The 25,860-nt window shown below is 36.9% G+C and overlaps 1 protein-coding gene across 1 annotated transcript in view; it reads left to right on the top strand.

Moving 5' to 3' along the window:
* LOC102497933 (potassium voltage-gated channel subfamily D member 2-like) overlaps positions 1 to 25,860 on the top strand; it is a 608,667-nt gene that overhangs the window by 282,406 nt on the left and 300,401 nt on the right. The gene's annotated exons all lie outside the window — the stretch shown is intronic.

The following is a 25,860-nucleotide window of genomic DNA, read 5'->3' as shown; positions in this document are numbered from 1 at the left end:
TATATCAGATAAGGGGCTGATAACCAGAATACACAAGGAACTCAAGCAGCTATTCTGAGAATATATATATATATATATTTTTATATATACACATAAATTTTTAACTGAAATTTGTAAGTTTGTCCCACCCATGGTAGCCCATGTTGTAAGGTACTTCTCTGCAATGCTGGAGCCACATGGAAGGCCTCGGGGTAACCTGAAATGTGCTGAATATAGGCACATATATCTATTAACCTGGCTGGCTGGAAAAATGGGTGAGGATTGGAGTGTGACAAAACCCTGTCAAGAATGCCTATTTTTCTTTCTTTTTCTGTAAATAAAATGAATTAACTTTTTAAAATGATGAATTGGTAATATTTAGACATTTGTTATAGTTGATGTCAGATTTAATTTTCTTTCTGGGCTAATTTATACCATCCCTGACTTATGAGGAAAGTATGTCTGGAGTTCTTTCTGGTCCTTAAAATAAACTTTTTGTGACATTTTATGGATACTTGTAAAACAGTATCTGAGAAACTTAGAAATATATAAGCCAATTTTTTTTTCTTTTCACTTGTGTGTGTGAGAGAGAGAGAGAGAGAGAGAGAAAAATTTTTTTCTCTTTTTCTTGTTTTTTAGGGTTTCAAACTAGAGCACATGCACTCATTGGAGAGAGACCAAGAGAGAGAAAGTGAGAAATCAACCACCAGGGAGATGGTCATGCTACAATTCCTTCATACCCATTCTTGTTTTGGGATTTTGGGCATGCATACACATGCATCCAGTGTGTTTCAAACCACTGGGTCTGGGACTTGAACTGCTTTTGGTCATGTGGGAGTCCAGTGCCTTCACCACCACAACACTTGCTAGCCCTCAAAGAAAATATTTTTACATTGTGATCCTCTGTCTCAGCCTCACAGACTTAGTCAGGGTCATAGGCACTTGCTATAGTGCCTGTCTGCTCAAGTTAGGCTGGAATCCGAGCAGGCCACCCATGTGGCCCAAGCCATTGGCAGTGATGTCCTAGCCCTTGCATTGTAACAGCTGAGCATTTTGCTTTTTACTTTCTTGGACAAAATAGATTTTTCACATCTATATACATTTTCTATTCCACATGATATCTAAATGTTGAGGTTCATACACTACTAAGATTAGCTCTAAATATGAATCTTTAGAGCCTTTAATATCATACTTTCACCATAGTTTTAAGAGTTTTCTATAAATTTAGGTATAAATACTTTTCTCCTGGAGGTAAACAGGATAGATAGATAGATGATAGATAGATAGATAGAGAGATAGATAGATAGATAGATAGATAGATAGATAGATATAGAGTATATTGATTTAGCTACACAGTTGATATCTGTAGGTCTGATTGGACATTACCATGTCCTTTAGGCAGAGAAGTAGACTTGCCTACCCCAATATCAATTCTCCTTTCTTTTCTTCACAGTGGCCTTGCATCCAACTAAATGACATTTTTTTAAAGAATTATTGTTTATTTAACTTTATTATTTATTTATTTTAATTTGACAAGAGAGGGACAGAGTGAGAGTAAGAGAGAAAGTAAGAAAGCAAGCTGCCAGGTCCAGGACTCGAACCACAGTCAACCATGTGGGAGTCCAGCGCCCTTAACCACCACGTCACCTGCCAGCCCCAATTCCCTGCAACTATGTTTTGAGAAAGGTTAGCCAACTTTGAGGAAAGTGTGTGTGTGTTTAAGACAGGGTCTCATCATGCTGTAATCCTTCTGCCTCAGGCTCCTGAGTAGCCTGGACTATAGGTTCATCTAACTGTGCTTGACTCTTCAGGGGGCCAGAACTGAATCCAGGCCTCCCACGTCAAATACCAAATAGCAGCATCCAGCACGCACCATCACAGCTGGCTATCAGAAAGTTGTTCTGTTTTTTTGTTTTGTTTGTTTTTTGCCAGAGGACAGATATGCTGGTTAGAAGCAGGTAGAGAGATAGGGGGAGGGAGAGAGCATCCCCACAATAGGATATGGTCATGCCACAATCCCTTCTCCTCTATTTCTCCCCCAACTAGGATTTTGGGCATGAATGCACATGCTCAGTGTATTTCAGTGTGATTTTCAAGCATCAGGGGCTGGGATTTGAACTGTATAGTCAGCCATGTGAGACCCAGCTACCTTAACCACTAGGTCACAGGGTCAGCATAGGAAGTCTTTTAAAAGAACAAACGTTCCCTTCTCTGTATTTGCTTCATGCTCATGATATCTTTAGTTTCAAATTCCATTTTGGATCTGGTGGTGTAACATTTTTATTTTATGTTTAATGCCAAAGATCATTGCTAGCACTAGGATTTACATCCTGAAAATAGTGAGAAATTGTGTGTCATATATTACACACGATCATAGTCATGACCCTTCTTTCTCATAGACTGAAATTATTTTTATATTACAGGCAAGAAAACAAGGCTTGGCAAGATTAGGTAAGCTTAGAACATCCTCAGAGTTTCTCAGAGGTAGTTCTGGGACTCAATTCAGGGTAGCTTGATTTGAAATCGTAGGTTCTTAATCACGGTGCTGTAGGCTTTTCCACATAAAGACTGTACACTTTATTCATGAAGGTTTGTACTTCAAAAATCTTCAGTTAGAGGGACCAGCAGTTAGCATAATGGCTATGTCGCTGGACTCCCATGTAGCCAACCACGGTTCGCGTCCCGGACCCAGTGGCTTAAACTCATGCCGGGCATGTATGCATGCGTGGCCAAGATCCTGAGAGGAGAATGGAAGAGAAGGGATTGTGGCGTGGCCATCTTCCATGGGGGGTGATTTCTCACTTTCTATCTTTCTGTCTCTCTCTGTCTTTCTGGTGAGTGCGCGTGCCCTATAGCAAAAACCTCTCCAAAGAAAGAAAAAGAAAAAATAAAAATCTTCAGTTAGATGGTCTCTCTGGGACAATCAGGGTCTTTAAAAAGTGTAGACAGGCCAACTCCACAGTGCAGTATTGAGGCAGCTGAATCCCACATTGTGACTATAGTTTGAATCTTGGCCTCAGTGGCTTGAAAAGTATGCTAGGCATGTGTGTGCATGTCCCAAATCCTGACAGGGTGGAAAAATGGGGGAGAAGGGCTTGAAGCATGACTACACCCCTCAGGGGCACTTTCTCTATCTCTGTCTTATTCTCTGGCAAGTGCATGTGGCACTTTCTCTAGCAATTAAGATAAAGACAAAAATTAAAATGTGCCTTTGGTACCAGGTATTGAAAGATAGGTGGCTTTTAACAGGAAAGATATTGAAAACCAAACACCAAAACGGGAAGCAGGGTGATTTAGAGTTTGTATCTGTCAAGTTCGAGAAACTAGAATGACAGCCAGGAAGGAAGCTCAATTGGCAACTGCAGTGGGAATCTGGATTCCTTCACTTTTTCAAGGGTCAGAGGTAGACAGGTAAGCCAATGATTTGTATGAAAATGATTTATAAGACAGTTGAAGTATCTGACTTATCTGAAAAGAGAAATAGAAAGCTAAATATACAGAGATTCTTAGTAATATCTGCATTTAGGGAAGATGGAAAAACATGTTGCAGCAGTGACTGAGGTGGTTCATGCAAGTGAAAGGAAGAATGTCAGAAGCATGCAGTGTCCAAGGAACCCAGGGCAGAAATAGTAGAAGAAAGAAACTGAACTAGAAAATATCCTAGAGGGCCAACCTGGTAGTCTAGTGGTTAGGGAGTGGGATCCCACATGGCCGACCATGCTTTGAATCCTGGCCCAGTGGCTTGAAAATGTAGATGTGTGTGTGTGTGTGTGTGTGTGTGTGTGTGTGTGTGTGTGTCTGTGCATGCGTGTGTGTGTCTGTGTGTGTGTCCATCCCAAATATGAAAAGAATGAGGAAATGAAGGAGAATAAATTGCACCAAGACCACGTTCATTGGAGGGTGTTTTCCCCCTAGTCTTCTCTCTCTGTCTCTCTTCATCATCTGGCAATAAAAATAACAAAAATATATAATATAATATAATATTGTAGAGCCATTCAATGGGTAAGTTTTAGATGGTAAAAATTAGGAGGTACTACTTGGATCTAGCATATGGCATAATGGTTATGTCATTGAAGTCTAGCATGGCCAACCGCAGTTTGAGTCCCAGAACCAGCAGCTTGAAACTCATGCCAGACACATGTGCATGCATGCCCAAAATCCCAAGAAGAAAATGGAAGATAAAGGGATTGCAGCATGGCCATTCCCCCTAGGGGTTGATTTCTCTCTTTCTTTCTGTATCTCTCCAGCAAGTGCATATGCTCTATAGCAAAAATCTCTCTTAAAAACTTAGAAGGTACTGCTGAACATGAAGGAAACAATTTCAACATCTAGTGAAATGAAAAACTGATTGTGCTGAACTTTTAAGAAGAAAAATTAGGGTCCAGCAGTTGGTGTAATAGCGATGTCACTGGACTCTCATGTAGTCGACTGTGGTTCAAGTTCTGGACCTGGTGGCTTAAATTCACACCGGGTGCGTGTGCGTTTGTGCCCACGATCCCGAGAGGAGAACGGAGGAGAAGGGATTGCAGCATGGCTATGCCCTGTGGGGGATGATTTCTTGCTTTCTGTCTCTATGTTTCTCTCTGTCTTTCTGGTGAGTGCACATACCCTATAGCAAAAACCTTTCAAAAAGAAGACAAATAAAAGAAAAGAAAAATTAGATACATCAGATGTAGAATAGTATTTCTAGACATTTGACAAGTGTATCATGAATCTCAATACATTTCATTGTTCTCGGTAGTTGAGATGCAGAAACTGCTTATTTCCCTGGTTAGTAACAAATTCCCATGAACTTCATAATTTGAACCAAGGAGAACACTCAAAGGAACAATCCTATAAAAACACATAGCTCCACTCTATCGTGAAGGCCCATCAAAGTTACAATAAAATTAATTTTAAAAAGCATAAAACAAGGGTCATCAAAGAGAATGGGAGGAAAATAGAAACTGTAGAGGCTGAAGAGTGCAAGAAGGAATGGTAGCCGACTTAGAGCAGAAAACAGTGAAATCTGCGCCCGCAGAAGGTAGCAAGCAAAAGGATCTGAGGCGATCCATGCTGCAGAACCTTAGAAAAATTTGAGAATTGTAGATACCAGAGTGCTCTGAGGATAAAGAGCGAAGGTAAGGAAAATTGAAAGTTAAAAGGAAGATTGAAAATTAAAAGAAGGAACAGTTATCCAAACAAACAGGGTACAAAAGAAGACCGAGGTTTACTTTAGTATGTAGATTTATATACTCCAGATCCAGGAAAAAAATTGAAATGAAAATGAAAGGAATGAGTTATCATTGCCATGCTGTATAGTGAGAAATCTAGGGCTCTTTCTCTATTTGGTTCACTTATTGTCTTTTTTTTTTTTTTCTAGTTTAGATAGTTGTCTAATTAGAATCAGTTAGAGTAATTGAGACAATGCAAGGGGAATTTGAAAACTACCACTCCCTACCAAAACTGTCCTTTTAAACATATATAATAAGCTTAAAATATATGGGACTAGAACTTGAGGAATGCACAACATTAAAAAGGAAAATCAATGTTAGCTTTCAATCCCAGTTTAAATGAATTGGACTATTAAAAAATCAGAGCTACAAAGGCAACATGCCGCCATGGAACAATTTCGGTACTCTTGACTGACATAAGCAAATTGGAACTATAAGAAGGATCAAGGCTGCAAATGGCTTTGAAAGCCATAAATTGTAAAATCAATATGCTAAGCTACTGGAAACCGATGTGAAAAGCACAGCGCAGGGGCATTCTTGTGATTCTGCCAGGCTCTCACTAACGCCTGGCATCCGCGTTCTATAAATTAAATTTCAACAGGTTTGGCCTTCTTGCCAAATAGGCCTATGGCTCTTACTAGAAATCAGGAATATTCTTTAAGTAAATGGAAAAAAAAGAAAAAGAAAAAGAAAGATATCATTATTGGGTCAAGCAACAATTTGGCTCTCGATATCAGAAACTGAACTAAACTCTTCCACGTCCAATTAAACACCAAAGCCCAAGATAGGAGAAAATGAATAAGTATTTTTTAAATGGATATCTAGGAAAATGAAGGAAGAAAAGAGAAAGAGGAATTGGGGATGGAGGTGAGGAAGGGGAAGGGACTGAAGAGAAGAGAGAGAAGGAAAACCCAATGGTTATCACCAATGAATAAAAAGGTGAAGAAATAGGACCGATTCTATAGTGTGCATTATTTAAATTAATTTTTTTCAATTTAATCAAGGTATAATCCAGGATACAGATGAAAAGTACATGACAAATCAACAATTAGCTTGAAATTATCGGGATGAACAGAAACGTCATGATCTGTACTTCAACCTTAATGAACACATATAATCAAACACCATTGTCACTGAATGTCATAGACCAAAGGCTTCTTGTGTAGGTGTCTTGTCAGTCAGTAGTGCCCTGAGCCTGGGAAGGATCTCAGTTTTGTCCTGCCCTTCTCTGCTTGTGTCTCTACTAGGCAGGAGTTTATAAATGCAGTGACCATATGTGGTCTCCTCAAATCCTCCCCTTCCACACGGGTAGCAGGTTGCTTGGTAAGGGATAAAGGTCGATTGGTAAGAACGTGTCTGTATTTGGAAAGCATCCCCATTTTTATGTCTAATACTCTTGAAAAGAGAAGACAATGAAATTCTGAAATCACACCTCTTCTCACTGTCCAGACTTCACCTCAGCTGTCTTTCAGAGAATATGGAAAAGAGCCAAAGATTCTATATAAGAAGTAAAAATCAAATTCAAAATTAATTCTCCATTATGAAAATGGAAAGTAGTAACAGTGGCTATTTTTATAAAAGTATTAAGAGTATATTTTATTGTTCAAATGTTTATAAAAGATAATATTATTTAGAAATTAAAAGGTCAGTTGGTAGCATGGTGGTTAAGGGAGTTGTATGCCCTGGCTGACAGCACAGTTCAGACCCTGAACCTAGTGGCTTGAAAAACACTTAAGTACGTGAGTGTGTGCCCAAAGTCCCAAAAGGAGGGAGAAATTAAGGAGCAGGGATTGACACATGACATCTCACATGGAGATGCTTCTGCACTTGACCTCTCTTTCTTTCTCTTTGTCTCTCTCCAGCAAGTGCACAGGTCTTCTGGGAAAACATTTTTTTAATTAAAATAACAAAATAAAATAGGATTTTGCTTTGGAAAAATAAACTTAGACCCATTCTTTTTATTAAACTTATTTCATGCATATTTACTAATTCCATGTCTCCTTTTATAAACAATCTTTTTGGTCCATTTATCCTTACTTCAAAAAATAAATTAAAAATCCTTTTCCTTGAAATAGAAGTAATATACACAAAAAAACTAGCATAATCAATTTTGACTTAGTTTAAACTTCTAACATGTTCATTAAACTCAAAGTATATTTTCTAAACAGTTAAAAATACAAGCATGTCTTCAATAAGTTCTGTTAAGTAATCTGTTCAATTTTCCCTTACCATTGGGGACTATGGTATGTTAGATCATTAGGATAAATCAACAGTTATAGCTAAATGTTAACAAGTGTCCTGATTAAAATTACCACTCTGCGAGAAATAAATTCAGGGTTTTTTGCACATGCATTAATATTCTGTATCTTAACACAGGCCAAAATAATTCTATATCCTTATTTGGAATAGTTTATATTTGTTTAACTAATACATCACATCTAAAGCATGCAGCATGAATAGGAATTAATTCCTCCATAGTAAATGGCCTGTATACCTACAGATTGTCTTATTAAAACTCTACAAGTGAATTCTTTTCACTTCTTATATTTATAAATAAGATAAAGGTATAAAGTATATTTTATTTTTGTTTCTATATATTTACTATAGATTTTTGCCATTGGCCATGTGCGTTGGTTTGGGAGAGAGACAGAGGGAGGGCAAGTGAGAAATCATACCCTGAGGGATGACTACACTGCAATCCCTTCTCCTCCATTCTCCTCTCAGTATGTTGGGCACATATGCACACATGCCTGGCATGTTTCTCAAGCCATAAAATCCAGGTCTCAAATCCCAGAGTTACCCATATTGATCCAGCGACTTCACCACCACACGACCTGCTGGCCCCTATAAATTATGTATAATATATTAATATTACATACTGTATATATTTAGTATACAAATTAGAGATTAATTAGTTTAACAGAAAATTAGTTCAATTATTCCATTGATGAATTTTTTCCCCTTGCTTTTGATATGGAGGCATTCAGGCAATTGACGAAGTTATAAAAGTAAGCCCTGACCATTCACCTGAAATTAAACAGTCATCACAATGTGCTGTAAATAAACAAGACATCCTGCAGACATTCCACATCATTACAGAGAGCTCCTCCCTCTGTCCCCAATGGATTGTCCAACTTGCTGACAAAGGCACATTCAGCAAAGTTATTTTTTTCCATATTGCATTTACAGTGACTTCTATAAAGATTAAAATGCATTCATTTCAGTTGCTATTCCTCGCTCAATCATGTCCTTATCAAAAACAGAATTAATCTTGCAGTGTTGTTATTTTATGTAAAGAAAACACTAGACTTTATGCCCCATCACTAGAGACATAGAAGGAGTACCTGAGATTTGAAGTAATAAATATGTAGTCCTGTAAACCTAAGACCTTAGGGAGGATTATATATATTTCTATTGTGGATGTGTTATGGTAATTGTGGCATAAATACAGGGGATTTATGAAAATATTTTGGAAATGTTGCTCTAACACCTATCATTATAGGTAGACCAGTCAGATATAGTAAAAAAGAAGACAGAGAATGTGGCAAGTTATAGTGTCACCCTATAAATAAAGAAGCATTCTTACTCAACTAGGCTCAGAATCTATTCTTTGTCAGAATAGCCTGGGAGTCTGATCCCAGAGAGGGCTAACAGAATGTCTGCCTTATAACTCTGGACCTGAGGGCAATCTGGGCTGGAATGTATTACTCACAAGAATCAGAAATTTCAGTAATATTCAGCTATTCGTGAACTTAGATGGATCCCAAATCACAATTACATTTTCCCTAAGATCTTGATATTTAGCATCTCCCTCAGTTAAGCATATAGGCAACAAACACAGTGATATCATCATACTATTATGTCATTGTACCATCTTAAAGAAGTTGCAAATGTCTTTAAGGATCACAGGTTTCTGATACAAGTAGTTATAGACCCAATATGAGAACTTATTATATAATTAAATGATGAAGAAATTTTGTCCTAAATTGGTGTGAGGCCTGAAGGTGATACCACACTAAAAACATAATATTCCATGAGACAATCCCACACACAACTATTCCAGGCTCTGAATATACCAGGCACCCTTAGTCATGATCTGGGGCTGACAAAATCCTAGGGATGAGGAATATGGAGTCCATGTCCTATTGGGATTGCAGTCTCTTTTTCTCTGTCTCTCTTGCTCATGGAAGAAATAAAGAAACTTAAAAGTAATACGTTTGGGACCAACCGTTGGCATAATGGTTACATTGTTGACTCCCACATGGCTGACTACAGTTTGAGTTCTGGATCAGCAGGCTTGAAACTCAGCGATTGGCTACGTGTACATGTGTGCCCAAAGTCCCAAGAGGATAATGGAGGAGAAGAGATTGTGGCATGGCCATCACCCCTAGGAGGGTGATCTCTCACTTTTTGTCTCTCTCGTGAGCACATGCACCCTATAGCAAAGATCCCTCAAGTAGTAATAAGTGTGTAACTACATATTATCATTAATGTTCTTTTGTTTTGTTTTTCTCTCAATTTTATTACATGCATTTCAGAATCTTATTCAGAGAAGAAATACATAGATATCACCAAAACCAAAGGAGCACAGGGCACATAAATAGTCAAGATGCTCCGAATGCAGGCCACAAGTTAAGCAGCACCAGCACATCACATAAAATCTAAGGTGCAGACTGGCTTTTATGCCAAATGTGCAGGGCTCTACTTAATACCTGAAGCACTCCTTAGGAGACTGCAAATGTGCTCACCTCCACAAAGGCGACTGGGAGTGCCTGGATGAATGAAATATTTTCATAAAACACATGTGAATCACTCAGGAAACAATATTTTCCCCCCTGTTTTGCATTAATTATCAGCACCTGTTGCAAAATCCCTGCTAAGTGTGCAAATCTGTCCTTTGAGTGCTGAAGTTATAGTGAAGTTCAGAAAAAGAATGAAGGAAGGACCTGTCAGCAGGCCACAACTTCAAACCATAAAAGAGGGATTTAGTGAATGAATGCTTAGTGGGTGATCAAGACCAGGTGATTGAAGGACCAGCAGTTAGCGTAATGGCTATGTTGCTGGACTCCCATGTAGTCAACCGTGGTTTCAGTCCTAGACCCATGAGCTTAAACTCATGCTAGATGCATGTGCATGCGTGCCCAAGATCCCAAGAGGAGAATGGAGAAGGGATTGCGGCATGGCCATTGCCTGGGCGGGGGTGATTTCTTGCTTTTTGTCTCTTTGTCTCTGTCTTTCTGGCGAGTGCACGTGCCCTATAGCAAAAACCTCTCCAAAAAGAGGGAAAAAAAAAAAAAGATCAGGTAATTGAAGAATACCAGATCCTCACATTGATGAGACATGAAAAAGAAAACCTACCACCTGTATGTTTTTAACATAAGAATAATTAAACACTCCCAAATGTTCAAAAATTAGCAGACTTTTCATCAGTTTGGTTTATGACTGTTCAATCCTGAATCACATGCAAGAAACATGAACACATAGCACAAACCAAGGGTTGAGTTCACCATGAGAAAGAAGAAAGCATTCCTAATAAGTGAGACTATGTTTCTTGCAATGAAAAAGGTATCAGTTCATTACGAGGCTGATAGTTACGGGTGCCCTCTATGGACCTGGTTATTCCCACAGCAACAGTGCACGTGTCTGTTCACAGGCATTCAAATATCATAAAGCGTTTCTAGCATTATAGAAAACTTCTTATTTCGTTTGAAATAATAGCACATTGTGCTTGGTAGCCTGATACAGCCAAAAGGTTTCCTTTTCTCATATAACTATGTTAAAAAGGTTTGTTCCACCTGTTGAAATATCCATTTTGTAAGGCAAATAATAATGTGATTGAATGTATGGAAGAAAATGAAATGAAAAAAAAAATAAAAGGAAAAAAGTATAATAAAAAATAAATAAAAATAAAGAGAATAAATAATAATAATAAAAGATGAAAAGCTATTTGCAAAAAAAGATGAAAAAAAGATGAAAAGCTATTTGCAAAAAAAGATAAAAAAAGATGAAAAGCTATTTGATGGTGATGATGTGGATAGTAATGTCTTTGTCTTGACTGATATGCACGGTAATTGTGCTGGAAGAAGAAATGTAATACACTGTAAAGATCTATGTGATTCAATGTAATATAAAAATTATAATAATAAATAAAATTAAATTAAAAATTAAAGGTTTGTTCCAGACCTGTGGAGATACTGGCCCACATTCCTGTCACATACCAGAGCAAAATCTTTGTAGAGTTCCCAGGAAATAGAGGCATATTGTAAGTGTTTAAATCATAAGAACAATCTCAAACCTTAGCCAAACATCTGAAGATTTATTTTAAGTGTTACAAATACATTAAGTCATTCAAAATATGAATTAGCAGGACTTGATATCTTTTTATTTTCATTTCATATTTAACTCTTATTTCCTGTATCTGAAATTTTAGAAGCAATTAGGGGATATTCAAAAAGGCTACCACTTCTTTATGTGATTAGAGCCACCAATGTAAATAATTCCAATATAACAATTATGACTTATTAAGTTTTAATAAAATACCTACTGTGTTTAGAGACTTCACGTTAACAATAGAACTTTTCACTTAAATCACTGGTCATTTAATTCATGTCTAATCAAACTTTTCATGAATAGTGTCGCACACACAAGAAGTTACAATTCCATGTTTCCAAAAGAAAAAATGTCTTCTCTGTGCCTTGCCTAAGCTGATCCCAGACATCAGTATTTGCCTGACCGCACGATTTCATGGTCATCGATCAAAAAGGAAGTAATTTATTTCTCTAGATCTAAGAACACTAATTCATGTCTTTACTCATTCCTGTGAAATGAGACTAGTCAAAAAATAAAAAACACACACGAAAAAATATATATTCTCTATAGCAACATAAAGTCATAACAAGACGTCATTTAGCAAGAAAGTCTCAGGATAGATACATTTCTTTTTTTTTTTCATTTTTTTTTCTTTTCGTTAGAGAGGTTTTTGTTATAGGGCATGTGTGCTCACTGGAGAGAAAGAAAGAGAGGGAGAAAGAGAGAGAGAAAATGAGAGATCACTCTCCAGCAGGGATGGCCATGCCAAAATCCCTTCTACTCCATTCTCTCCTCTGGGTTTTGGGCATGCATGTACATGCGTCAGGCATGAGTTTGAAGATACCAGGTCCGGGACTCAAACCATGGTCGGTCATGTGGGAATCCAGCAACATAATCATCACACTATCGGCTGGTTCCAATTTTCTTGATAGTATTTAGATGAGCTTACATGTATCACCCCAAAACTTGATACCATCTTCCTACTGAACCATTGTCTTCAACATGGTATTCAATATTGTGAATATGCACATATGCACATACATATAGATCTTAGCCTGTTGGGTTATCATAACAAGAATACCAAACACTGGATAGTTTATTAAAAAATGGAAATTTATTTTTCACAATGCTGGAGACGATGTAGTCCAAAATCAAGATACCAGCAGATTCATTTCCTGGTGAAGGCCTGCTAGTTCATAGATGGCATCTTCTACAGCTACTTTCTCCTGGTAGAAAGCCAAGTCAATTCTTTGAGTCCCCTTTTATAAGACCACTGGTCCCACTCATTTAGCATCATGTTTAAAAGGCAACGATTTATATTTTTTAAAGTATATTTCTTCCATAAGCTACAGAGACAGAGACAGAGACAGAGAGAGTCTGTCCCCAACAGGGTCTTGATGCTGTGATCCACCCTAGCCCCAGCCAGCCTCAGATCATGGGCACATGCCTGCCTGGCACATCCAGGGAGTTCTCCAGGTGCCAACATAGAATCTTCAGATGTGGGTCAGCCTTGCAGAATGTTACATTACTGTTGAACCTCTTCCTGGCCCCATTTAAATAAATGATTATTTAAAAATATTTTGCATTAAAATATGGCTTTAAACTAGCAATATTTAGAAAGCATTATAGAAGTGTCGTGGTTCTAACAAAGAGATAAATCACCTGAAAACACAATATTTAGCACAGACTAACATGAAGGATAGTAACAATTAGATAAGATGTGAGCCCGTGTAGAAAGGCATTTCAGGTCCTATGGACAGTTTTTGTTTACCTTAAACATACATTAATGCTTTGAGAAAAGGCCCGTTTAAAACAATTCTAAAAATATTCAAATTCTCTACTCAATAGCCCTGCTGTGGAATCCAAATCATATTTTAATCTGTTAAAATATGGTTGGAGATGTGTTCTAAGGCAATTTAAATCCTGCAGAAATTTGTGTGCATAGCATGTTATTTTATTTTTCATGCTCTTGACTAATGCATTTTTATGGGAAATGATTATATCACAGCATTTTAAAGTGGATAACATGTCTGGGAATAGTCAAAATATATGTAAATCAGTATATCAAGTAGGACCTAATAGAACCTTTTAAACAGGCTTGTTGAAGTTTGACCCATAATTGTGATTGTACCAGTGTGTTGTCAATTTTATTTCCCACTGCTAGTTGATCACCAGAGGACATAAATAGCCATGGAGTGTATAATTGGTGCTGTGTTGCCACAAGTGGTTATTTAAATTCGGCTTCTCTCTACTCCCCTGAAATCATGTGCATTAGTAATAATAAAGCTGCTGAAATAAATAGTCGCTTTGAAAATATAATCAAATCCTTGAAAAGTGCTAGTTTTCTTTTTTCTCCAGAGCCATATTAACCTGTAGCATTTTATAAGCACTAACATTTAAGCCTATTCTCTAAGCAGTAGATAATGTGGGTTGTTTTTAAGCAATGTTTTAAAAACTAATGAGATAAAACCTTCCATTAAAAAAAAAGCTATTAACAATCCACTCTTTGATATTTTAAAGCAGGATAAGAATGACAACATAGTACCCCAATTCAGTAGGATTCAGCTCTTCAATGAGACCTGCTTTATCATTGTGAGATAAGGACCAAGCCTGTCAAACCAATTTGCCCAGGTCACTGTGTCCCTTTCAATCAAGAAAGTTGGGGCTGTGATGTTAGTGACCTGGAACTATGTAGGTTGTGCATTAGCATAATGGCTGATCAACCTAATGCATTTTAATGCCATTAACTTTCTCCCATCTCCAGGAAGGAAAAGAAAATATAAAGTTACCATTTTAAATTTGTCACAGGTAGGTCCTCAGTTGAGAGTCTCTTTTACCTGAACTTCATAGATGAAAAATTACTCGAAGAAGCTATGTTCACTTATTCTAACGGAGACCAAGCTTGGGAGGTGAATTATTGGAATACATGTTCAAATATGCCACCCATCTCTGTTCCACTCACCTTAGGGTTAGTACTGGCATGAGTTATACAAAAATGAGGTGTCAAAAATAGTCATTCTGTTTTATTATATTTTAAAAATGTTTCCAAAGGGTGTGCACACTTGCAATAGAGAAAAAAAGAGAGAGAGAAAAAAAATGAGAAAGCAACCTCCATGGGGAATGGTCAGGTTGCAATCTCTTTTCCTCCAATTCTCCTTTTGGGACTCTAGGCATTCATGCACACATGCGTTTTTTTCAGCCACTGGGTCTGAGACTCAAACTGCAGTCAGCCATGGGGAATTCAATCACTTTAAGCATCACACTATGGGTTAGCCCAGTAATTCTGTTTTAATGTAAGACAGCAGGAAGATTTTGAAGAAGTATAATATTTATCTACCTTATGATTATTTAACAGGCAGCATAGCAGAAACAGGCAGCGAGCGTGTGACTTGAACAAATGCTGGAAGGGAGTTGAACTAACCCAAGAAACAGGTAGAATCATATAAAGCACAGGTCCCTGTGGACAAGTAGATTCAGAATTAATACAAGATGAGCCATTATCAAAACTTGTTGAAATCAAGAGAACAAGATGAATGGTTGTTTGAAACAGAAGTTTAGTAAGAGGAGGTAGAAGGATCCACTCTGGTTCAGAAATCTTTCTGAACAAAAGCTATCACTAAACCGTGGCACTCTCCCTGAAGATGTTGCCTTGATAGACTCTGAAGAAGGGCTAGTATCTATTAGATGCTGACCTGTTGGTAGATTTTTTTAAAGGTTTTTGCTATAGAGTATGTGTGCTCACCAGAGAGACAAAGACAGACCGTGAGAAATCAACTGCAATCCCTTCTCCTCCATTCCTCTTGGAGAATGCATGTGCACCTGGCATTGAGTTTTAAGCTGCTCGAAACTTTTGAGTTTTAAACCATCAGGTCTGGAACTTGAACTGTGCTCAACTATGTGGGAGTTCAGCGATGTAACCATTATGCCATCTGCTGGCCCCCTGTTGGTAGATTTCAAGCTCTTTTTGTACTTTGTTGTCCTTAGTTTAAGGGAGACCACAGTCAGTGTCAGGTGAGAAGGCCACGTATTTTAAACTGACTTCAAGGTGCTACAATGTGCTATTGTCATCTACTTTTTAAAGTTCTCCCTAATCTCTGCTTCCTGACTGTGATCTTTCTTTTCCCTAAATGCCTTGTACTTTTTAGTAAGTATCATACTTTGGTCTGTGTTGCAATTAGCTTGTCTTCCCTTTCCTTTAAGATACTAACTTCTCCAGAGTTGGAATTGCAGGTAATTTGTATACACATCCTGTATTATCTAGTATAGCTTGTATTACCTGTGAAGCTTGTTGAAGTGCGTAAAACTCATTATCCAACCCTATGAAAAGATATTAATCTGGCTTAATGATGATGATGATGGCATTTGAATTTGTCTAGCTTTCTCTTTAAGATAAAGATAATTTACAAGAACTGTCATATATTTGAGACTATAATAATATCCTTTCTCTGCTAAGTGTTATGTGTAGCATGCAAAAATACTGATTAATCATTCTCTTTGTTAAATAGACTGAAATGTGAAGTAAAAATAAAGGATACTGCTAACATTTAGCGATAAAAATAATAAGCACATAAGAACACCCAATGCTATCATGAGCTCTATAGTTGCATTAGTATTAGTTGCCAGACATATCCCTACACCTCTTTCATAAGATACATATTTTAAGAGATCGTCTTGCCATTAAAAATCTTTTGGAGACGATACAGCACAGTTGGAAAATTAAATATTCTTAGAGGCACGTATGTGATATTGCTTTGTCTTGGAACACTTTCAGAAAGAGGTTAAGTCCATAGAACACTTAATGAGGTAAGAGTTAAGGAGTTGTATTCAAAAGATTAAATTTACATGTTTATTTAAGTTAAGATTATGCTAACAGGCATTTAAAAAGATAGAGCTTTATATCCTCCTATCAGGAAGTAATTGAGGCTTTGGTCCGCAAAGTGTTCAGGAACTCATGCACCTAGCCATCTGCTTGGCTACCCATGAGTATAGCCAATGTTCTTGTGTTTGAATGTGGCAAATGTAACTCTAGACATTGCACTCAGGGTCCATTCAGCAAGATAGGGAAAAGGAGAACAACAACAAAAACAGTGGTAAATGCTGCAGCATTGCTACATTGTAAGAGGATCCCAGAAGCTGACAAAAGACATTCCCAATAGCATTTTATTGACCTAAATTTATCACATGACCACACTTAACCAAACAACCCAAGAAAGTAGTCTTACTTCAAATGAATGAAAGTGCTCAGGCAATACTGAATGTTTTGTTTCATTCTTGTAGAGTAAAAGGAGTATGGATATGAGAGGACACCTAGCAGCCTCTGACACAAAAGGGTACAGATTTCAAAAGCAGGCTTTTAAAGAAGTAATAGGAGAGACCAGCAGATGGCATAATGGCTAAGTCGCTGGACTCCCTCATTGTCAACGGGCAGTTCAAGTCCCAGACTTGGTGGCTTGGATCTTAGACTGGGCACGTGTGTGTGTATCCCCAAAATCCTGAGAGAATAATGGAGAAGGGAGAGAGAAGAATGGAGAAGGGATCGAGGAATAGCTATCACTCCTGGTGGGTGATTTCTCATTTTCTGTCTCTCTGGTGAGTGTAAGTGCCCTATAGTAAAAATCTCTCTTATTAGAGGCACGTATGTGATATTGCTTTGTCTTGGAACACTTTCAGAAAGAGGTTAAGTCCATAGAACACTTAATGAGGTAAGAGTTAAGGAGTTGTATTCAAAAGATTAAATTTACATGTTTATTTAAGTTAAGATTATGCTAACAGGCATTTAAAAAGATAGAGCTTTATATCCTCCTATCAGGAAGTAATTGAGGCTTTGGTCCGCAAAGTGTTCAGGAACTCATGCACCTAGCCATCTGCTTGGCTACCCATGAGTATAGCCAATGTTCTTGTGTTTGAATGTGGCAAATGTAACTCTAGACATTGCACTCAGGGTCCATTCAGCAAGATAGGGAAAAGGAGAACAACAACAAAAACAGTGGTAAATGCTGCAGCATTGCTACATTGTAAGAGGATCCCAGAAGCTGACAAAAGACATTCCCAATAGCATTTTATTGACCTAAATTTATCACATGACCACACTTAACCAAACAACCCAAGAAAGTAGTCTTACTTCAAATGAATGAAAGTGCTCAGGCAATACTGAATGTTTTGTTTCATTCTTGTAGAGTAAAAGGAGTATGGATATGAGAGGACACCTAGCAGCCTCTGACACAAAAGGGTACAGATTTCAAAAGCAGGCTTTTAAAGAAGTAATAGGAGAGACCAGCAGATGGCATAATGGCTAAGTCGCTGGACTCCCTCATTGTCAACGGGCAGTTCAAGTCCCAGACTTGGTGGCTTGGATCTTAGACTGGGCACGTGTGTGTGTATCCCCAAAATCCTGAGAGAATAATGGAGAAGGGAGAGAGAAGAATGGAGAAGGGATCGAGGAATAGCTATCACTCCTGGTGGGTGATTTCTCATTTTCTGTCTCTCTGGTGAGTGTAAGTGCCCTATAGTAAAAATCTCTCTTAAAAAAAAAAAAAGAAGTAATAGAAGAAGAGTAGAGGAAGCAACATGCTTTTAATAATAATTCTTGCATTTTGTCAAATTGGTCTTTATTTGATGTCACTTCAAAGAGATATCCATTTGCCAACATTTTCAAGTATCAGGTAACACTTTCATTGCAATAGGCACATTAGAAAGCACAATAGCTCCCACAGGCTATAGGAAGAATATTTAACATACCAAATGATGGCAATATATTAACAGGCACTGTGAAAATCTGAGCATGTTCATATTCATCCCCAAGAAATAAATATTATCCATTAGGATTAGGCTGACCAATGTATAGCAATTATATGTTTTGTTAATCATTTTTAAAGAGGCTAAATGAATTGTACTACATATTATTTTAGCATGGTCAGTTGAAAAAATAAGTAAAACTCTTAACGTATTATGCTATTCAGTTCATAGGAAATTTTTCTCCTGGACTAGCATAAGAAATCTATGATTTGACTTGCATTCAAAATTATGGGCAGGAAGCAGTTCATCCACATAAGCCTTGTATCATAAATTATATTCTAATTGCCTAACCTGTCAAGTTTATATAATGCTAAATATTCAGCTAAAGCAAAGGGAAGAAAACCTCATTATATACTGAGTTATATTTAAATGGATTCTCTGATAGGGGTAACTTTACAAAGCTGGCTCTTAACAGACTTATGGAAATGAATGAGTATTCAAAAATATATTAGTGTGTTTTATTGTAAATAAATTATAGCTCAATTAATAAACAAATAATAAATCCTTTATATTAGCCAGTTAATTTAAAGTTTCAAAATAAGGAGAAAGCCATGTATATTTCCCTTATTTTCATCATCAATAGTACAATGAGAGTTTGTTCCTATCTGATTAACTTTACTACCACCACTGTCCTACCACTAGGTACCTAACACATACCGAATGATCAAAAAATTAAATACAATAGTAAGAGATGAAAAAGAGAGAGAGAGAAAGAAAGCGATCACATAGGTCAACACTGGATTATGTTCACAGTTTCATAAAATTATATTTTGTATATGAGCTTTTTCAGTATCCAAAATTTTATTGCTCCAGGTATCTCCTTATAATTCCTATTTCTAAATTAGAAACTATTCTCCAAGATCAGAGATTGTTTCTAATCTGCATTTTTGGTAATATTTGGTGTGAGTCAAGAAGTTTGTATTTGGACAGAAAGATGGGTCAGAATTGGGAAATGACTGGTTATTCACCAAACGCCAGTAAAGACGGGCAGCAGTAAGTACAAAGTGGATTTAACACATCATCTTCACCAATTATCTTTTAACATAAATAAATGCTGTTTTCATTTCATTATTTCATTGTACACTTCGTACTTTCACAATTTTTTTTTCTTTTAGATTTTTACCACCAGGAGTGTGCACTTGCAAGAGAGAGGAGAGGAGGAGAGTGAGAAATCACCTCCCAAGGGGGGATGGCCATGCCACAGTCCCTTCTCATTCTCTTGAGATTTTGAGCACACACTCACACACACACACACACACACACACACACACACACGTACCTGGCATGCTTTTTAAGACACCAAGTCTGGGACTCAAATTGCAGAGTTCGTCATGTGAGATCCTTAATCACTAGCCACCCGCTGGCCCCCTTCATAGCTATTGTAAAGGTGCCTGCTATTTTCTTTAATTATGAGATAATAAAGTACCTGGGGTCCTCTAACTTGATGTTCTCCCATTATTGGGACACTCTTGCAAAATTCTTAAGGGTTGTCAGAATTTGTAGTGTTAGAAATTCTCCGGTAGCCCAACCTCTGTGGTACAGTCAGTAGCAAACCAGAGTGTGGACCTGGAAGGCACAAACCAAAGAAGGTTCTAGTCCCTGGCCTGGTTAGCCTGAAAGTATGCTAGGTGTGTGTATGCATACCCAGGATCCTCATGGACTGGAGGACTATTGAAACAGGATTTTGGTGTAACTAAGTCCTGGGAGTATGGAGGGGGTGTTTCTCTCTCTCTCTGCCCCACATGTATGCACATGCACTGTTTGAATTTTTTTAAAAAGGAAGAAAAATTCCCAGATACTTGATACTTTTACTTTATTGAAGTTCTTTCAAAACAACAACAACAACAAAAATTGTCTGAACCAGATAGTTGTAAACCTTAAATACCCAAGGTGATTCAATCCAAAAAAATAATGAAACAAGCTAATCCAACAAATAAACAACAGCAAAATAAAACTGAAATTATTTTTAACTTATTCAACTATCAAAAAGTGCAAAATTTTACTTATTAGATAAATTGATATTTTGTTTCATTACATTGATAAATTTTGCTTTTCTAAAATATATGTCCTTTTGGGAGTTATGATGAATATGGATTTAAATGTTGTTACTGAGATTATTCTATCTATAATGCTAAGGCCTGTGATTAAACAATATAACTATTTTTGGGTATTTCTTTGTTTTTAAATTTGCTATAAGGTGCATGTGCTCTCTGGAGAGAGACGGGGTGGGGGAGATGGAAAGTGAGAAACCACCCCCTAGAGTAATGTCCATGCCTCAATCCCTTCTTCTCCATACTCCCCTCCGAATTTGGGATGGGTTTGCACCGGCAGGTACCTGGCATGCTTTTCAAGCTGCTGATTCAAGACTCAAGCCACACAGTCAGCCCTGTGAGGTCCAGATGCCTTAACCTCCATATCACTTACTGGTCCAATAATATAACCTTTAATCCACTTCTCCTATTCTACCACAAATAATGGTTAAATCTTGTGTTTGACATCTGGCTAGAATTTGGTTGTTTTTGTGTGAAAACATGCAATACTAAATTCAGTAGACCTTATAAGAACTCATTAAATGTTAACTAAAACTGTATTTGGAAGTTATTTTTTGTTGTGGTCGTTAATTGGTGGTTAGTAAGATCACTTACTCTTGAATCTGTTAGTCTATATTTTTTGTTTCTTGACTATACCAGTCTTAATACTTTGACATACGTCATCTTGGAGAACAGACTCACAGCACAGTTATGACCTTGCCAAGGACCAAGAGGTGTGTCTTGAAGAATTATAATCTCTTGTAACTCGATTTATGTGATTACTGTGTAAAACAGAACTTGTTCAGCAATGATGGATGACAATGCTGCAGGTATTGACTGATCTTTAGAAATATTTATATGACAGGTCCCTTAAGGTTTCGTACATTGTAGGAGAGAATAACTGCATACAGAAAAGAAATGAGTTGTGATTCAAGTTCTTGAGCAATGCACTTAATTATCATATTTCTGCCATGCATAGTCTAAAAACTGAACATTTGCCAATTCAGTGGCAACAAGCAGCACTTAAATAAATGCCCTTTGGCCTTTTAGAGCATCACCTTCACAGGAAAATGTTTTATGTTTTTTTTTTTCATTAAATTATTTGAAAAGGTGAAGAATATATTTAAAATAAAAATCTTCTTCAATTATTTAGCTCCAAAACTCTACATGTTCTTCAACAGCTTTCTAGTCTGGGAAGTGCTGATATGCACAGACACACAAGCTAAGAAACTCATATAGCTTATTGTGACAATTCTCCTTTGTTAATTGAATGCCAAACTCTTGCTCCATGAGATCACACATTTCTTTCTCTAGTTTTCTATCTTCCACTGGATGCTTCAGATTTTTTTAAATCTTCATTTTTAATTTTAATTTTCCATTAAATTTTCACTTTGGGTGACATTCTTGGAAAATCTTTCTTTAAATCAATAAAATAAAATGTATTCAGAGAAAAAGCAATCTATAAAAAGTATCATGGTGTTTGTAAGCACTTCTTTTTTTTTTTGTAAACACTTCTTAGAGCAAGCTAGACAATCATAAATAATCAGAAAGCCCCTTCATTTTATTTTCCTCCTGTCTCTTTAAAATTTATTCAGTAGAAGCAGTTCACTAGCCAAGGGTTAAAATGGGGGGTTTCCTCAGTTTCTACCTCATTGTTTTGTTTTGTTTTGTCTTTGGGCATGTGCACAATGAAAAGAAAGAGAGAGACAGGAAAAGTGAGAAAACACTCTCCAGGGGGGAATGGCCGGCAGTATCCTTTCTTCTCCACACACATGCACATGCACCTGTATGTTTTTCAAGCCACCAGGTCTGGGACTCAAACCACATGAGTCCATGTGAGATTCAGCAGCCTTACCCTCCATACCATCTGTAGGTACTGCTACCTTGTTTTAATAGCAACATTAGTTCTGTATAAAAATTATAACTTTGATTTAAGGGTTTATTGTCTTGTCTTCTCAAAGTAGGGTCCACCAAAAGCTGGCTACTAGCTTAGAGGGGCTAGGAGACTGCTTGTCTTCCTTTCTTCTCCATGCCAACTTCTCCACCTCTTCCACCATCTAGTTAACTAAAATGTCTGAGTTCACCAAGGTTGCAGAAAGCTAAGAAGCAGAGCAGAAAGGAGAGGCAAGGGAGTTCTTACTAGGCTAATAGGATGATTTCATCTTCCCTGGACTTATCAAGTATTTATTTAAGGTCTCTCTCATGGTCACTTCCCTGGAGTTCGTCACCTAGGTCTGGATGAAAGTTTCTCTGTGCCAGCTGGTTGGTTTTTGTTTGTTTGTTGTTGTTTTTGTTTGTTTGTTTGTGTTTTTTCCTTCTGCAGCATCTATAAACACACCATTCCACTTCCAGATTTGGTCTATTGAGTGTTCTTTGCCCCTTCACTTGGCCCTATCAAGTAGGACTCTCCCTTTCCTTGAACAAACAATGGGAATACAAGCTAGCTGCCACACAGCTGCCACTCTCACTAAAGCATTTAACACGCTTACTTCCTATTAGGTTTCCTGAGTAGGAGCTAGATTCTAACTCTTGTATCTCTCAACCTCAAAGAACTTACATGAAGGCTTTCCAAGTGGTATCATTAAATTTTCTCTCTCCTAGCATAAGGGAGAGTGGGAGGGATGTCCTGTCCCCTTCGGTGGGAACAGTAAGACTCAGGGTACAGTTCTATGTATGAAGTCTCTTCTGTACATCTTGAACCTCATGTGTATTTTCCCATATAGGTGAGGCAAAACTATCTTTTCAGTTTTTATTAATCTATTTTGAAATTCTTGCAGGGAATGCCTTATTATCTGTTATCTACTGCCTTAGGATCTAGACTGAAGCACACATTTAAAAATCTTGTTAAAATAAATATAATCTAAACTTCAGCCTTTTAGCAGTTATTTTGCAAGCCTGCTGAAATGGATCCAATTAAAACAATTTTTAAAAAGAGTGAGGAGGAAGAGGAAGTTCATATGCTAGAAGCATATTGTATGGCTTTTCTGTAATTCTATTTTATTTATGAAAAACATTAAATGTCACTTAAATTTGGCATAAAATGCCATATCCAGGATAAGTGTAAAAAGGATCCATGATAATATGTCCAGATTTACATTTTAAAACTTGAGATTGCAAATTAGTTTCTAGTGAAATTTCAAAAACGGTCCAGGAAAGCATGAAGTAGAATGTCACTCACATGTCACTTTCTATTACTCAAACTCTTTTAAACATATATTTTTAAAACTTTTTTCTCTGTTTTTGTGTTTTAATTTTTTTCTTTTATCCAATCACTGTATATCATTACAGATTGTAAAATATTTTTAAACTTTTTTCTCTTTTTTGTTTTAATTTTAATTTTTTCTTGTATTCAATCACTATATATCATTACAGCTTATAAAATAAATTCCCCAACATGAATACATTGAATATTAGTCCAGATAAAGATATTATCGTACATGTTATCGTTAGCAGATAATTTTCCATTTTTGTGTCTCTTAAATGTTTTGCTTCTTTCTTTTTCCTCTTGATTCCCATCCTCTCAACCTCTTTCATTTTCCACTCTCCTCCCACTGTCTCTAGTATCTGCAATTGTCCCCCATGCTTTTATATCTTCCAATCTTTCAGTTTCTGCCATAGAGTGTATTCAGTATAGATTGACAGGGGACATACAATTCCTCTCTTTCATAGTTTGGCTTGCATCCTACCTTTCTCCCTCAGTTTTTATTCCATACTTCTACCTTGTCTCTCTCCTTCACTCTTCTGCATTCTATACTTGGAGTTTCTTCTTCATTTATTTCTGAAGATGAAAACTCATTCATGACTCTGCTTATAATTCCTCAATAGTCGTCATATTTTGCCCCTTCTTGACCCTCAGGGCCCTGAGCTCTTCAAAGCTAAAAAGGCTTCGATACCTGTACACTGGTGAGTCCACTTGGTGTCAAGCCTGTGGCTTACACAATTTGCGAGTAGTCACTTTAAGCAATAGCATCCAAACTAATGAATATGAAATGAAGTTCAGGGCCTTGGAAGGGACCCTTGTAGGCAAGGGGCCCCGAAGCTTCATTAGCTTCACAGCAAATCCGCCTCTGCATCCCTATATAAAGAGCCTTGAAACAACTCTTGCTTCTTTCTTCTCTCCCTCTAAAACAGTCATAATTAGATAGCTGCTTCCCTATGTCTTTCCCCTTAGGTTATATAAGAATAAATAATGAAAGAAACTTGTTAGTTCAGATCTTCAAGATCTGATTCTTAAGTGGGTGTTAAATATAAAAGCTACATCACAGTAATTAAGTAACTCTTTTTGGTATGTGCAAATATATTATAGTGTACAAAAACATAATTTTGGCTCATTCAACACCCTCACACTTATATAACTAATAGTGATGCCAAAGTAATATTACTATGTCTCTTAAAATAATTCCGCAGTTCAAAACATGCAATAAATAGAATAATTTTTGAGTTCTTAGACAGTTCCTTATTATGCTAACAAAATTACTTCAACACAATGAGTCGTGGAACAAGTTAGCTCTTTCTTTTTGTCTCTTTATTATTTTATATAAACCTTAAAATTATAACCTCAAGGATATGGATCTATTTTTATTACCCATTGAAAAAAGCTTTTATGTTACTTGGTATTGTAAATAACTAAATTTACAACGCTTGTCCCTCATGTTATATTTGATGGCAGTTAATTGTTAGTTGGTTTTAATTATACATCATAGTCTTTGTTCTGGAGACAATCCAAAGAGTAGATCATCTTGGTGTGTAATTTACTGAAACAGTTTCTAGGCAGCCTGCCATACTGAAGACCATGTGGTACAATTGTCATTAAAATTAGAAAAATATTGGTATACATGTTTGAATTAAGGATTAGGGGGTGGTTCTATAAATTATGGAAAGTTCTGCAAAGTATTACTAAGGTTTGAGTTCAGCCAAAGGCCTAATTTTCAAATATCACTACAATACACAGATGCACTTTCTGTACCTGTGATAAGACTTTGGTGAAAGCTGTTTTTGCTGGTAGAATTTTGGATCCCTCATGAATATTGATATGCCCTTTTTTTAGCAGGTGAGTAGGTGGGTAAATATTGCTAGCATCTGGATGGTGGATAACACACTAAGAAGTATTATCCCACTACAGAATGTAGAGCATTTTCTTTTCAAAATAAAGGAGTCAATCTCTGGTTAATTTTTTTTTTCGTTACAGATAACTATTTTTAAAAAATACAATTTATTCTATTAAAATAAAAGAGTAAAAATGCTCAGCTAGTAAAGTCATCAATTCATTATCATGAAGTATAAAACAACTGTTCTGCTAGCGACCATTGAATAATATCATTAAACTCTATTTTATTTTTAAAACTCGATAAAAATATGTCAGGTGAAGACTAGCAGGAGGTGGCCAAAGATAACAACACTCTGTATCCTTTGAAATGAAAGATGCATCCTCTCTCTCCTTCTTACCCCTAACATCTATCTTAAAAATCTTCAAAAGCAAATCTCAGGGAAGAGTGCAAAGAAAACACAGTAAGTCAGAAAAATAGAACTTATGT

This window comes from Tupaia chinensis, unplaced genomic scaffold, assembly GCF_000334495.1.
Source record: "Tupaia chinensis unplaced genomic scaffold, TupChi_1.0 Scaffold000257_1, whole genome shotgun sequence".
Classification (NCBI taxonomy): Eukaryota; Metazoa; Chordata; class Mammalia; order Scandentia; family Tupaiidae; genus Tupaia; species Tupaia belangeri.
The sequence above is the reverse complement of the archived record's forward strand: the minus strand, read 5'-3'. Positions and strand labels throughout refer to the sequence as shown.